The sequence below is a fragment of the Macrotis lagotis genome, chromosome 1 (genome assembly GCF_037893015.1).
Source record: "Macrotis lagotis isolate mMagLag1 chromosome 1, bilby.v1.9.chrom.fasta, whole genome shotgun sequence".
NCBI lineage: Eukaryota > Metazoa > Chordata > Mammalia > Peramelemorphia > Peramelidae > Macrotis > Macrotis lagotis.
Window position 1 is genome coordinate 617,369,788 of NC_133658.1, and position 14,625 is coordinate 617,384,412.

A 14,625-nucleotide genomic window follows, 5' to 3' on the forward strand; every position below is an offset into this window, starting at 1 on the left:
TTCTTCTATAACACCAATATAGTACTGATACATAAATCAAGAAGAGACAAAACCAAGAAAGAAAATAGACCAAAGTCCCTAATGAATATGGATAGAAAATATTAAATTAAATATTAAATGCAAAGTGATTACAGCAAGTCATCATTAGAATAACACATTATGATCAGATGGGATTTATACCAGGTATGCAGAGATGGTTCAATATAAGGGGAAAAAAATCACCACAATTGACTAAATCAACAACAAAACTAGTAGAAATCTTATGATTATTTGAATAGATTCTGAAAAAGATTGTGACAAAATACAACACCTATTCCTATTAAAAACAGTAGAGAGATCTAATGGGATGTAACTGGCATTAACTCCACTGGGGAGGAAGACTCTAATAACTCAGGAATTTGGACTCTATTCAACAGAATATACTGAACTAGAAGGGACAGACACTCAGAATTTTCTATGACTTAGATAGAATGATCTAAAATAAATATACACTACCTCCCTAAAAAGGGGGACAGAAAAGAGACGGGAGGAGGGAGGGGATTGAATGGGACAAATCTCATTACACTAAGAGGTACCAAAAAAACCTATGGTAATAGAGGGGAAGAAGGGAGTAGAGGAGAAAGACCTGAATCTTCTTCTCATCAGACTTGGCTTAAAGTCAACCTACACATACTCAGTTAACTTATAAAACATCTAACCTTTCAAGAAGTAAAAGGGGAAAAGGGGAGGGGGGACAGAGAAAGGGAAGGGGAGTGGGGGAAATAAGGGGAAATAACAAAAGGAAGGGAAGGGAACAGGGAAAGGGGAAAGAAAGGGGAGGGTGTGATATAGGAGGGCAAACACACTGAAGGGGGTGGTATTCAAAAACAAAATACTGGGGAATATGGATAAAAGGGGGGGAAAGGGGGAAAATGCAAACATAGGGAAGATAGCACAGAGGGCAAGAAGAATTACTAAAGAATTAGTAATCATAACCTTGAATGTGAATGGGATGAACTCTCCCTTAAAATGTAAGCAAATAGCAGAGTGGATTAAAAACCAGAATCCTACAATATGCTGCTTACAAGAAACTCATTTGAAGCAGAGAGATACATATAGAGTAAAGGTAAAAGGTTGGAGCAAAATATATTTTGCTTCAGCTGAAGTAAAAAAAGCAGGGGTAGCAATCCTTATCTCAGACAAAGCAGCAGCAAAAATAGATAGCCTTAAAAGAGATAAGGAAGGAAACTTTATCCTCCTAAAAGGTACCATAGACAATAAAGTCATTTCAATATTGAATATATATGCACCCAGTGGGACAGCACCCAAATTCTTAGGGGAGAAGCTGAAAGAATTACAGGAAGACATAGACAGCAAAACTCTACTAGTAGGAGACCTCAACCTCCCGCTATCAGATCTAGATAAATCATAAAACAAACAAGAAAGAAATTAGGGAGGTAAATAGATTGTTAGAAAAATTAGATATGGTAGACTTATGGAGGAAACTGAATGGGGATAGGAAGCAATATACCTTTTAATCTGCAATACATGGAACCTATACAAAAATTGACCATGTACTAGGACATAAAAACCTAATGATCAACTGCAGAAAGGCAGAAATAGTGAATACATCTTTCTCAGATCACAATGCAATAAAAGTCATATGCAATACTGGGCCAAGGAGATATAGACCCAGAGCAAATTGGAAACTGAATAACCTCATCTTAAAAAATGAGTGGACCAAAAAACAAATTATAGTAAGAATTAACCATTTTATCCTAGATAATGATAATAATGAAACAACATACCAAAACCTATGGGATTCATTCAAAGCAACTCTCAGGGGATATATTATAGCTCTAAATGCTTATATGAATAAATTGGAGAAAGAGGAAATCAATGAGCTAAACATGCAACTAAAAAAATTAGAGAAAGAACAAATCAAAAATCCCCAATCAAATACCAAATTAGAAATTTTAAAAATCAAAGGAGAAATTAATAAAATTGAAAGCAAAAAACTATTGAATTAATAAATAAAACCAAAAGTTGGTATTATGAAAAAACCAATAAAATTGATAAACCTCTGGTCAATTTGATTAAAAAAAAGAAAGAAGAAAACCAAATTGCTAGTATTATAAATGAAAAAGGTGAACTCACCACCAATGAGGAGGAAATTAAAGTAATAATTCAAAATTATTTTGCCCAACTTTATGCCAATAAATTTGATAATCTAAGTGAAATGGATGAATATTTACAAAACTATAAGTTGCCCAGGTTAAATGAAGAAGAGATTAAATACCTGAACAACCCTATCTCAGAAAAAGAAATTCAACAAGCCATTAGTGAACTCCCTAAAAAAAATCTCCAGGGCCTAATGGATTCACAAGTGAATTCTACCAAACATTTAAGGAACAATTGGTTCCAATCCTATATAAAATCTTTGGAAAAATAGGGAAAGATGGAACTCTGCCTAACTCTTTCTATGAAACCAATATGGTACTGTTACCTAAACCAGGAAGAGTTAAAACAGAGAAAGAAAATTATAGACCTATTTCCCTGATGAATATAGATGCAAAAATCCTAAATAAAATCTTAGCAAAACGACTACAACAAGTCATCACTAGGATAATACATTATGATCAAGTAGGATTTATTCTAGGAATGCAGGGTTGGTTCAATATTAGGAAAACTGTTAATATACTCAATTATATCAATAACAAACCTATCAGAAACCATATGATCATATCAATAGATGCTGAAAAAGCTTTTGACAAAATACAGCATCCATTCCTATTAAAAAACACTAGAGAGTGTAGGAATAAATGGACTGTTCCTTAAAATAATTAGCAGTATCTATCTGAAACCATCAACAAGCATTATACTCAATGGGGAGAGGCTAGAGGCATTCCCAATAAGATCAGGGGTTAAACAAGGGTGCCCATTATCACCACTACTATTCAATATTGTATTAGAAATGTTAGCATCAGCAATTAGAGAAGAAAAAGAAATTAAAGGAATTACAATTGGGAAGGAAGAGACAAAACTCTCACTATTCGCAGATGACATGGTGGTCTACCTAGAGAATCCCAAGAAATCATCTAAAAAACTACTGGAAACAATTAGCAATTTTAGCAAAGTTGCAGGTTATAAAATAAACCCCCATAAATCCTCAACTTTCCTATATATGACTAGCAAGAAACAGCAGAAATAGCTAGAAAGAGAAATTCCATTCAAAGTAACCTCAGACAGTGTAAAATACTTCGGAGTCTATTTGCCAAGACAGATTCAGAATCTTTTTGAAAACAATTATAAAACACTTCTCACACAAATTAAATCAGATTTAAATAACTGGGCAAATATCAACTGCTCATGGATAGGTAGAGCTAATATAATAAAAATGACAATTCTACCAAAACTAAACTATCTGTTTAGTGCCCTACCAATCAAAATTCCAAAAAATTACTTTAATGAGCTAGAAAAAATTGTAAATAAATTCATATGGAGAAATAAAAAGTCAAGAATTGCCAGGAGCTTAATGAAAAAAAAATGCAAACGAAGGTGGCTTAGCACTACCTGATCTAAAATTATATTATAAAGCATCAGTCATCAAAACTGTTTGGTATTGACTAAGAAATAGAGTGGTGGACCAGAGGAATAGACTAGGTGTAAAATCAGGAGAGGATTATAGTAATCTGCTGTTTGATAAACCCAAAGAGTCAGGCCACCTGGATAAAAACTCCCTCTTTGATAAAAACTGCTGGGATAATTGGAAGTTAGTATGCAAGAAACTTAGATTAGTCCAACACCTCACACCCTTTACCAAGGTAAGATCCAAATGGTTACAGGACATAGACATAAAAAACAATACTATAAGCAAATTAGAAGATCAAGGACTAGTCTACCTGTCAGATATGGAAAGGGGAACAGTTTATGACTAAGGAAGAGTTGGAGACCATCACTAAAAACCAATTGGATGATTTCAATTACATTAAATTAAAAAGTTTTTGCACAGATAAAAACAATGTAATCAAGATCAAAAGAAAAGTAGTAAATTGGGAAACAATCTTTACAACTAATGATTCTGACAAAGGACTCATTTCTAAAATATACAGAGAACTGAGTCATATTTTTAAAACAAAAAGCCATTCCCCAATTGACAAATGGTCAAAGGATATGCGAAGGCAATTTACAGATGAGGAGATCAAAGCAATCCATAGCCATATGAAAAAATGTTCTAAATCATTAAGAGAAATGCAAATTAAAACTTCGCTGAGGTACCACCTCACACCTCTCAGATTGGCCAGTATGACCAGGAAGGATAATGATCATTGTTGGAAGGGATGTGGGAAATCTGGGACACTGTTACACTGTTGGTGGAGCTGTGAACTCATCCAACCCTTCTGGAGAGCTCTTTGGAACTATGCCCAAAGGGCAACTAAAATGTGCATACCCTTTGACCCAGCAATACCACTACTGGGTCTATACCCTGAAAAGATGAGGAAAAAGGGTAAAAACATTACTTGTACAAAAATATTTATAGCAGCCCTGTTTGTGGTAGCAAAGAATTGGAAATCCAGTAAATGTCCTTCAATTGGGGAATGGCTTAGCAAACTGTGGTATGTGTATGTCATGGAACACTATTGTTCTATTAGAAACCAGGAGGGATGGGATTTCAGGGAAACCTGGAGGGATTTGCATGAACTGATGCTGAGTGAGATGAGCAGAACCAGAAAAACACTGTACACCCTAACAGCAACATGGGAGTGATGTTCAATCTTGAAGGACTTGCTCATTCCATCAGCACAACAATTGGGAACAATTTTGGGCTGTCTACAAAGGAGAGTACCATCTGTATCCAGATAAGGAGCTGTGGAGTATGAACAAAGTACAAGGACTATTCCCTTTAATTCGGAAAAAAAAAACCCAGATGTCTTATGGTTTGATCTGGTTACCTCTGAGAATTCTGTTCTCTTTAAGGATATGATTTCTCTCTCATCACACCCAATTTGGATGGAGGTACAAAATGGAAACAAAGTAAAGACTGATGGAGTGCTATCTGTGGGGTGGGGGTGGGGGGAGGGAAGCAAGATTGGGAGAAAACTGTAAAACTCAAATAATATCTTTAATAAAAATTTAAAAAAAATAAAGAAAAAATAAATAAATATTACCCTAGCCTAGAAACCTTGGGAAATAAATAAATAAATAAAATAAAAACAGTAGAGAGGGGAGGCTAGGTGGTATAATGGATAAAGCACCAGTCCTGGAGTCAGGAGTACCTGGGTTCAAATCTGGTCTCAGACACTTAATAATTACCTAGTTGTGTGGCCTTGTGCAAGCCACTTAACACCGTTTGCCTTGCAAAAACCTAAAAAAAAAACAGAAAGCATAGGAATAACTGAATTTTCCTTAAAATATTAATCAGTAACTATCTAAAACCTTGAGTAAGCATTATATATAATGAAGTTAAGCTTGAAACATTCCTGATCAGGAATGAAAAACATATGCCCATTATTATTTAATATGGTACTAGAAATGTTGGCTTTAGCAATAAGAGAAAAAAAAGAAATTGAAGGAATTAGAATTCCTTGTTAGAATGAGGAAACAGATGATATGATGTTATAGTTTAGAGAATCCTAGAAAATCAGCTGAAAAGTAACTTGAAACAATTAGCAACTTTAGCAAAGCTGCAGGATATAAAACAAACCCATATAAATCATCAGTATTCCTTTATATTACCAACAAAGAACAGCAGTAAGAGATAGAAAGAAATTCCATTTAAAGTAACTGGAGGTGACATAAAATACTTGGGAGCCTATTTGCCAAGACAAATTCAGAAATTATATGAAAACAATTACAAAACACTTTTCACACAAGAAAAATCAGACATAAATAATTGGACAAATGTAAAGTGCTCATGGGTAGGCAGAGTTAATATAATAACAATGACAACTCTACCTAAATTAAATTATTTATTCAGGGTCATACCCGAAGGCAATAATCAAACTACCAAAAGAGTACTTTATTGAGCTAGAAAAATAGTAACAAAATTCAGATGGAGGAATAAAAGGTCAAGAATGCAAGAGAATAAGGGCAGCTAGGTGGTGCAGTGGATAGAGCACCAGCCCTGGAGTCGGGAGTACCTGAGTTCAAATCCGCCCTCAGACATTTAATAATTACCTAGCTGTGTGCTTGGACAAGCCACTTAACCCCATTTGCCTTGCAGGAAAAAAAAACCCTGAAAAAATACAAGAGAATTAACGAAAAATGTATAAGAAGACTCTCTAGAGATATGAGATGTAAAATTATATTATAAAGCAGTAATCATCAAAATTGTTTAGGAAAAAATAGAGTGGTGGATCAGTGAAAAAGATTATATACAAAAGAAACAGTAATAATAATTATAGCAATTTACTGTTTGACAAACATCAAAATTCCAACTTCTGGGATAAGAACTCAATCTTTAACAAAAACTGCTGGGTAAACTAGAAAATATTTTGGCAGAAACTAGGCAAAGAACAATGTCTCACATCCTATACCAAGACAAGATTGAAATGTTTACAGGATTTAGACATAAAAGGTGAAGGAGAAGAAGGAATAGTATATCTGTCTGCTCTGTGGAAAACAGGATTATATGACAATAGAAGAAATAGATAACAAAATGGTAACTTTGATTACACTAAAAAAATTTTGTATAAATAAAACTTTTACTACAAACCTCATTCGATCATGAGAGCTAAGTACAATGGACTATAATTTTCAAACCTGTCTCTTCAATTTTTTTGAAAAGTAAAACAAAGTTTTCACTTTAATCCAGGTCTATAATTTTCCAGTCTCCTTTATCTTTCAAAGATCAATGACAATGGCTTGACAATTACTTCTATTAGTTCTTCTGCTATCAAAGATTAAAATCAGTCTGACCTGTCTTGAACCCACTAACAGAACAACAAGCTACTGTCTTATTATTTTTCTTCTTATTTGGGATTTCAATTTATTATTAGTCATTGCTGATCTACTCTTTTCAGTCCAAAAATCATTGTCCTCAATGGGGGAAAAAAAAGAGGTAAAAAGAATGTAGAGTCAAGTATGTTACAAAAATGAATGCTCATAATGATGACCTGTTTTTATCAAGGAAAGGCTAAACTGATTTTAATATTATCTAAGGAGGCATGAAACTATGCCATTCATTTGAGAAAGCCTTTCATTTAAAATGGTTTCATAAAATTGACATTTGAATTGAGTAAACTTCACTTGTGTGAAGCACCTTACTCCTCAATGATTCCAGATAGAGCTATATTTACATGTGATTTTAAATTATATGTTTCTCAAGTGCTTTTATCTATTAATTCATTTTATTCAAACAACAACTTCATGCCATTTGTAGTTTTTTAGTGCAGAGTTACCTCAGCTTTTTTTAACAAATGGCAATAGAGCCAGAAAGCAAGCTACCTTTCTGTTCATATGATCTAGGTTAAAATATCAGGTTTGTTCCCAAATACATTGTGACTTTGGACAAATCACTTAAGACAACCATAGATTGCAATATAGAATATAAAATAAGTCTAATATATGAATTGTTAACTAAAATTCATAGAATTTTAGAACAAAAAAAAATCTCAGTAGCCTTATAGCTTGATCTATAGTGAGAGAAAGCAAGAGAGAAAGCAAGAGAGAAAGAGAGAGAGAGAGAGAGAGAGAGAGAGAGAGAGAGAGAGAGAGAGAGAGAGAGAGAGAGAGAGAGAGAGAGAGAATGAGAGAGAGAGAGAGAAAGTGAGAGGAGAGATACTTGCCATAGCATACTCATCACATGGTTATCTAGTTTTTGCTTGTTGATTTCCAAGCAGAGGAACCTACCCCCTCTAGAGGCAATCTAGATGACCTTTGGGCAGTTCTAATTGTTAGGAAACTTTTCTTCTAAATATCTTTTATTATCCTCTTTACATTGTCCACTCATTTGCTACTCTTCATTCTCCATTCTTGGCCAATGATAGCTAGCTTAATCGTTCCTTCATATAAAAGTCCTTTAAATACTAGAAAGCAGTTATTTTCCATTACATTCCCACCCAAAACTTCTCTTATCCAAGCAAAAATATACAGTTTCTTCTTAATTTGTCATGGACACCAGGACCTTTACCTTCCTAGTTGTGCTCCACAGATACATTTTTTTTTATTTTTGTAAGGCAATGGGATTAAGTATTAAATGTCTGAGTCTAGATTTGAACTCAGATTCTCCTGTCTACAGGGCCTATGCTCTATCCACTTAGCCACCTAGCTGCCCCCTCCAGACACTTTTAAACTTATTGATATCCCTTTTAAATGTGTTCCAAGTAAAATATGATGCAGAGGCAGAACCCTTGTAAGAGTTAGCATCTTCTAACACTTTGTTGTTCGTATATAGCACCTTTCCTCATTGCCTCTGTTTCTTTAATTGACTTATTATTTTTCACTCTATAGTCAATATTTTATTTTTAAATAAGTGAACTCCCAATAAACTTTTGTTAGATACATCAAAAAATATGGTATATGCTTAAGTGAATGCCTCTGTGTAATTCTAAGTAAAAGATAACTTAGGAACAGACACTTTTAAAAAGTCCATGGTGGTGATAAGTACACGCTGTGTTAAAATTTCAGAAGAAGGAAGAAGAAGAGGAGGAGGGGAGAAGAATCTGATGATGATGATGATTATAATTACTTTTCATGTGGCCTCTTAAAACTTATAAAATACCTTTCTCACAATGATTCCATGAAATAGAATGTAAACATTCAATGTTTACCTTCTTGAAGACCTACAGCACCAAACTGTCGATTATTGCTTGAGAGAGGGGAAAATGAATCTAGTTCTCTGAGTTTATCAGCATAGGGTCAAGTCACTATCAATACACATCAGTACCTTCTCTGAATTTTCCAGTCTTAGAAACTTTCCTACAGCACCACCAAGTTAAATGAATCACTCAAGTTCACAAATCAGTATATATCAGGGGAAAGACTTGAACCCAGATTATTCTGACAGACTTATTTCTATTAACTATTGATGATCTTAAAAATATTTTTTTTAGGTTTTTGCAAGGCACATGGGGTTAAGTGGCTTGCCCAAGGCCACACAGCTAGGTAATTATTAAGTGTCTGAGACCGGATTTGAACCCAGGTACTCCTGACTCCAATGCCGGTGCTTTATTCACTACGCCACCTAGCTGCCCCTAAAAATATTTCTTTATAAATATGCTAAAACTTCTAAGTTCTGACAAAATCTATTTAAATACAAAGACATGGAATCACTTGGAAATGGAATCACACTGGGATTCCTGTGATCAAAGGATGCATCTGTTTCATTGAAATCTTAAATAACTTTGTGGCATAAAATATCCTTAGGCCAGTAATAATGTATCCTACTTTCAAGAACCCCATTGACAAAAAAGTCATGTAAAACTATTCATGATATTTTTACAACAACAAGGGAAAAATTGGGGGGGGGGGGAAATGAGAGTGACACAATAAAATTATGAAAGAAGTCAACAGTTTCATAAAGGAGACAAAAATACTGAAAAAGATAGCACCATTAAAAAAAAGAATAAAAAGAATAGTACAATGTAAAAGAGAAACAAAAATTCAATGAAGAATAGAATGACTTGAAAAGCAGAATTGGCAAATGGAAAGGGATTCAAACATTCACTGAAAGAAAGAACTTAATAAACAGAAAATTTTTTCAAATGGAAAAAGATATAAAAGCTTAGTGAAAAAAATAATACCCTAAAAATTTGAATTAAGGGGATGCTAATGACTTTATGAAACATAAAGAAATAATAAAACAAAATATTAAAAAGAAAAAATAGGAGAAAAGATGAACTATCTCAATGGAAAAAATAACTGTCTTGGAAAATAGATGTAGGATAGATAATTTAAAAATTATTGCAGTGATAACTGGAAATTGAAGGAATGCCCATCAGTTTGGGAATGGCTAAACAACTTATGGTACATGAATATTTGGGGATATTACTTTTCTATAAGAAACCATAAATGGTCAGACTCTAGAGAAGCATGGAATGACTTATGGGATCTGATGTTGAACAAAGGGAGCAGTACCAAGAGAACAATGTACATATCAACAACATTATAAGATGAGTAACCTTGAAGGAAGTAGCTTCTCTCAACAGTTCAGAGAGCCAAGACAACTGTATTTAACTGGTTATGGAGTATATCATCCCCAACCAGAGGAAGAAAAATAATACAAAACACACAAGGAAAAAAAGACTTTCTGAATCTGATGAACACTTTATTAAAATTATTTCTTATGTATCTTTCCCCCTCAATCCCAATTCCTCATGCCCAAAATTACTACTTTGTAAATATATTTAACAAAATATGTATGTAAAATGCTAACCTGACTGTTCTCTGCTGAGGAGAGTGGGGTAGGAAAGGAGTATGGAGTGAAATTTTGCAATTTGGAAATATGCATGTACAAATAGATGAAAATAAATAATTAAATTTTAAAATAAAAAAAAATTATTGTGGTGGGTGGTGGGAAGGAGAGGATTTCATGGGAGAGGAGGATCAGTTGAATAGTCAAGATAGCAAACAAAAGTCAATAATGCCCCTGAATTCTCCTCAAAACTTCTCTGAACATTTTTAAATAATGCCATTAAACAATTCTTGGAGTAGTAGAACCCAAAATAGGATGGAGTGAAAGAATTTTCCAGCCAAAATCAACTCAGAAGGTCAACAAGAGTGTAACACCTAGGTTAATATGGAGCAGAGTCCAGTGCTGGCCATGAGAGGATAGACTGAATCAACCAAGGAGGAGAAGACCTTGGGAAACACTGAATCCACAGTGTCAGCAATGCTCCCAGAGCTCTCTGCTCATAGACATTAAGGGGATCAAATAGCAGGCCAGAAGGAGATTATAGAGCCTCTTTTCCTGCACTGAGGCAGTACTGTTGCTTTATCTATACTTGGTTGCAATCCTGAGTGTCTCAGGGTGAGGGCAAACATTACCACAGTAGAACTTATGGCTACAGTAGAGTGGGCACCCTCTTTGCAATTTCATGGTAGAATAGAATGTATGTTTTCTTTTTTTTATTGTTATATCATTTTTCCAAGTGAATGATACAAAAGTTTTTCAACATTAATCCATATGCCTGTGTACATTTTTAAGTTACAAACTTTCTTTCCACACTCTTTTCCCACCCACCCTTTCCCTCAGCAGCCAACTATCAGGTTAATATTGTGTTACATACATATTTGTGTTAAACATGTTTATAGGTAAGTCATTTTAGGTATGAGGAATTAGCATTAAGGGAAAGAAATATGTGAGATATTTTATTTGAAAAGTAAATGTAGTGTTCATCAGATTCTGAAGGATTTTGTTTTGTTTTGTTTTGCTTTGTTTTTTTCCCTCTGGATGGGGATAGCATTGTGTATAGCTGGTCAAATAGTTGTCCTAGCTCTCTAAACTGCTGAGAGCAGCTACATCCATCAGAGTTGATCATTTCACAATGTTGTTGTTAATGTGTCCATTGTGCTCTTGGTTCTGCTGCCTTTTGTCAGCATCAGATCCTATAATTCATTCCATGTTTTTCCAAGGTACAATCATTTATTGTTTCATATAGAATAATAGTATTCTATAATATTCATATACCATAAATTGTTTAACCATTCCCCAACTGATAGGCAACCCCTCAATTTCCAATAATTGCCCCAACAAAAAGAGCTGCTATGAATCTTTTGGAACATGTCAGACTTTTTCCATTTTTTTAATGATTTCTTCTGGGTATAGACCTAGAACTGGAATTTCTCAGTCAATGGGTAAGAACAGTTTTATTGCTCTTTGGACATTGTTCCATATTTTTCTCAAGAATGGGATTCTTCACAACTCCACAGCAATGAATTAACGTCCCAATCCACCCACAACCTCTCCAACATTGATCATTTTCTCTTATTCTCATAGCCCATCTAACAGATATAAGGTGATTCCTCAGAGATGTTTTAATTTGCATTTCTCTAATAAATAAGAATGTGGAGCATTTTTCATGTGATTATATATAGCTTTAATTTCTTCATTTGAAAATTGTCTATTCAAATCCTTTAACCATTTATCAATTGAGGAATGACTTAAAATCTTATAAATTTGATGCAGTTCTCTATATATTTACTAAGTACCCTCCCTTCCTCTGCCTCATTAGAAGTACACTTTTTAAGAGCTGAATTACATCAAATAAAAATCATTTTTTTACCTTACCCCTTTTTTTAAGTACCTTCCAAGGACACACATTCCTCAGGAGCCAAAGTTTCATACAAAGCCAAATCATTTCATGAGCTATTTGTACCCCTCCTCCCAAGCATATTTTCTCCTGCCCTTCCCCCCCCTACCCAGTGTACTTAAGCCTTTGTTAAGTAAAGTATGGATTAAGTCCAACCATGATTTAATTAACTAAGAATCTCAAAGGGCTCCAAGTACTGAGATGCACTTAATGTCTCACATAAGAACTTCACAACTGAGTGTAAGTTATGGGAGATACTGATGCAGGACCACCCAGCTTTTGATGCCTTCATCAGAGAAAGTGCTAAACTTCATGAGCACAGCAGAATTGGAATAGGTCAAAGGAAACTAAGACACTGAAGTTAAGAGTAAATAACCCTACTTTTTAATCAGGGCTTTTTTGTCTCAAACAAGTGATGTCATCTTAGACCTCTTCAATGGAGAGACAAGATTCAACCATGCCCAAATCCCCTAAATCCAATCTCTTCATTTATATTTTGGCCTTTTAATTATCCTAAGAGAAATACAATTCTCAAGAATTTTAAGCTTTACATCCCTTTTAGGGTTGAATATAATTTGAAGGTCTTGATTAACATTTGTTTGTTTTGTCCTTCCACTTCACTTAACTTTTTATGCATTGTGTTTGGTGATTGAATTCTGTGATCAGTTCTGGTCTTTTTGCCAGGATATTTTGGAAGTCCTATATTTCATTGAACATCCATCTTTTCCCCTGACAATATTTGCTGAATTTTACAAGGTAATAAATTCTTGGTTGTAATACCAGGTTCTATTGCCCTCCTATATATGATATTCCAGGTTCCATGGTCCTCTATGAGTCTGATTATGTTTCCTTTGTATTTAAATTGATTCCTTCTTGCTGCTTAAGCATTTTCTCCCAGAGTTCTGGAATTAGCATATAAGAGCCCTTGGAGTTTTTATCCTAGAGTCTCTTTCTGGAGGGGTTCTGTGCATTCTTTCATTGGTTATGTTGTCTTCTTTTTCTAACGAATTTGCATAGTTTTCCCCGATAATTCCTTCAAGATGTTTTCCAGGTTCTTTATTTTTTTATCTAAGATTTCTGGTAATCAGATGATTTGTAAGTTAGTTCTGGTGGATCTACTTTCCAGGTTATTCGTTTCACCCAAAAAGTAGTTTATATTTTCTTCAATTTTTTTCAACCGTTTTATTTTGCTTGATGGAATCTTGTAGTCTTGTAGAATCATTGGTTTCTATTTGCTTAGTTTTGATTTTTAGGGTTTTATTTTCTTCAATTATACAATACTTTTTCAGTTGGTTATTTTTTCTCTTAATGGAGTTGAATTCTTTGGTCAATTTTTCATAATTTTCCTGTATGACTTTCATTTATTTTTCTTTTCATTTTTCATTTCTTTTTTGTCTTCTTCCTCTCTTCTTTGGTTTTTAAATTCTTTTTTAAGCTCTTCAATGAGCTTTTGGATTTGAGTCCAATTCAAAGACTCTTTTGAGAGACAATATTCAACCATACTCAAATCCCCTAAATCCAATCTCTTCAATTATATTCGACCTTTTAATTATCCTAAGAGAACTACAATTCTCAAGAATTTTAAGTGTTATTTCATCCCTTTTAAAGTTGAATATAATTTGAAGGTTTTGATTAACATTTGTTTTGTTTTGTCCTTCCATTTCATTTACCTTTTTAAAAGACATTTACCTTTTAAAAAAAGACTCCTTTGAGACTTCCCCTGTGAGTAATTTTTCACTGCTTTCTTCTTCAACATGGTGTTGTTATCTTTATTTGCAAAGTAGTTTTCTGTAGTGAGCATTCTTTTAGATTTTTTATTCATCTTTGTTATTTTAGCTCTGTTTCTGGGCTATAGATCCAAGCTTTTTTATGCTGGGACAGGGGTCTGATCCCTGTCTTGTTGCTGGCCAAGATGTTGCCTATTCCATCCTAGGGCTTGCCTTTGCATAGGTATATTTCCTCCTTTATGTCCAGGTTTTGCATATACAGTGGTTTGTTCCCCAATCCAGTCCTGTCTTTTGCTCTGGTATTCCCAGGGTTCAGACTTTTTTTTTTGGCATTGGGACCCTCCCTGCTGGCTTGCTATCTAGATGCTGAGACCTGTGCTGTTGTCAAGCTGATGGGATCTGGATTGCACTGTAGATTAAAGCCTCTTGCTGTATTTGTCCCCTCCAGTCTACTTGACTTTACTTCCCCTTCCCCCCAAAGAGGTAGACCTTCACTGAAGATTCTGACAATGTCTACCCTTGAAAACTTCTTTGCAGCGTCCCTTTTTCTTGGTGGGATCTGTAGCTTTAATGTCAGTGCAGAGGCTTCATTTATCTTTGGTAGGGAAAAGTTCTGGGAGTGTATTAGACAAACAATTGATTCAGAAAATACATCCAGAAAAGATAAT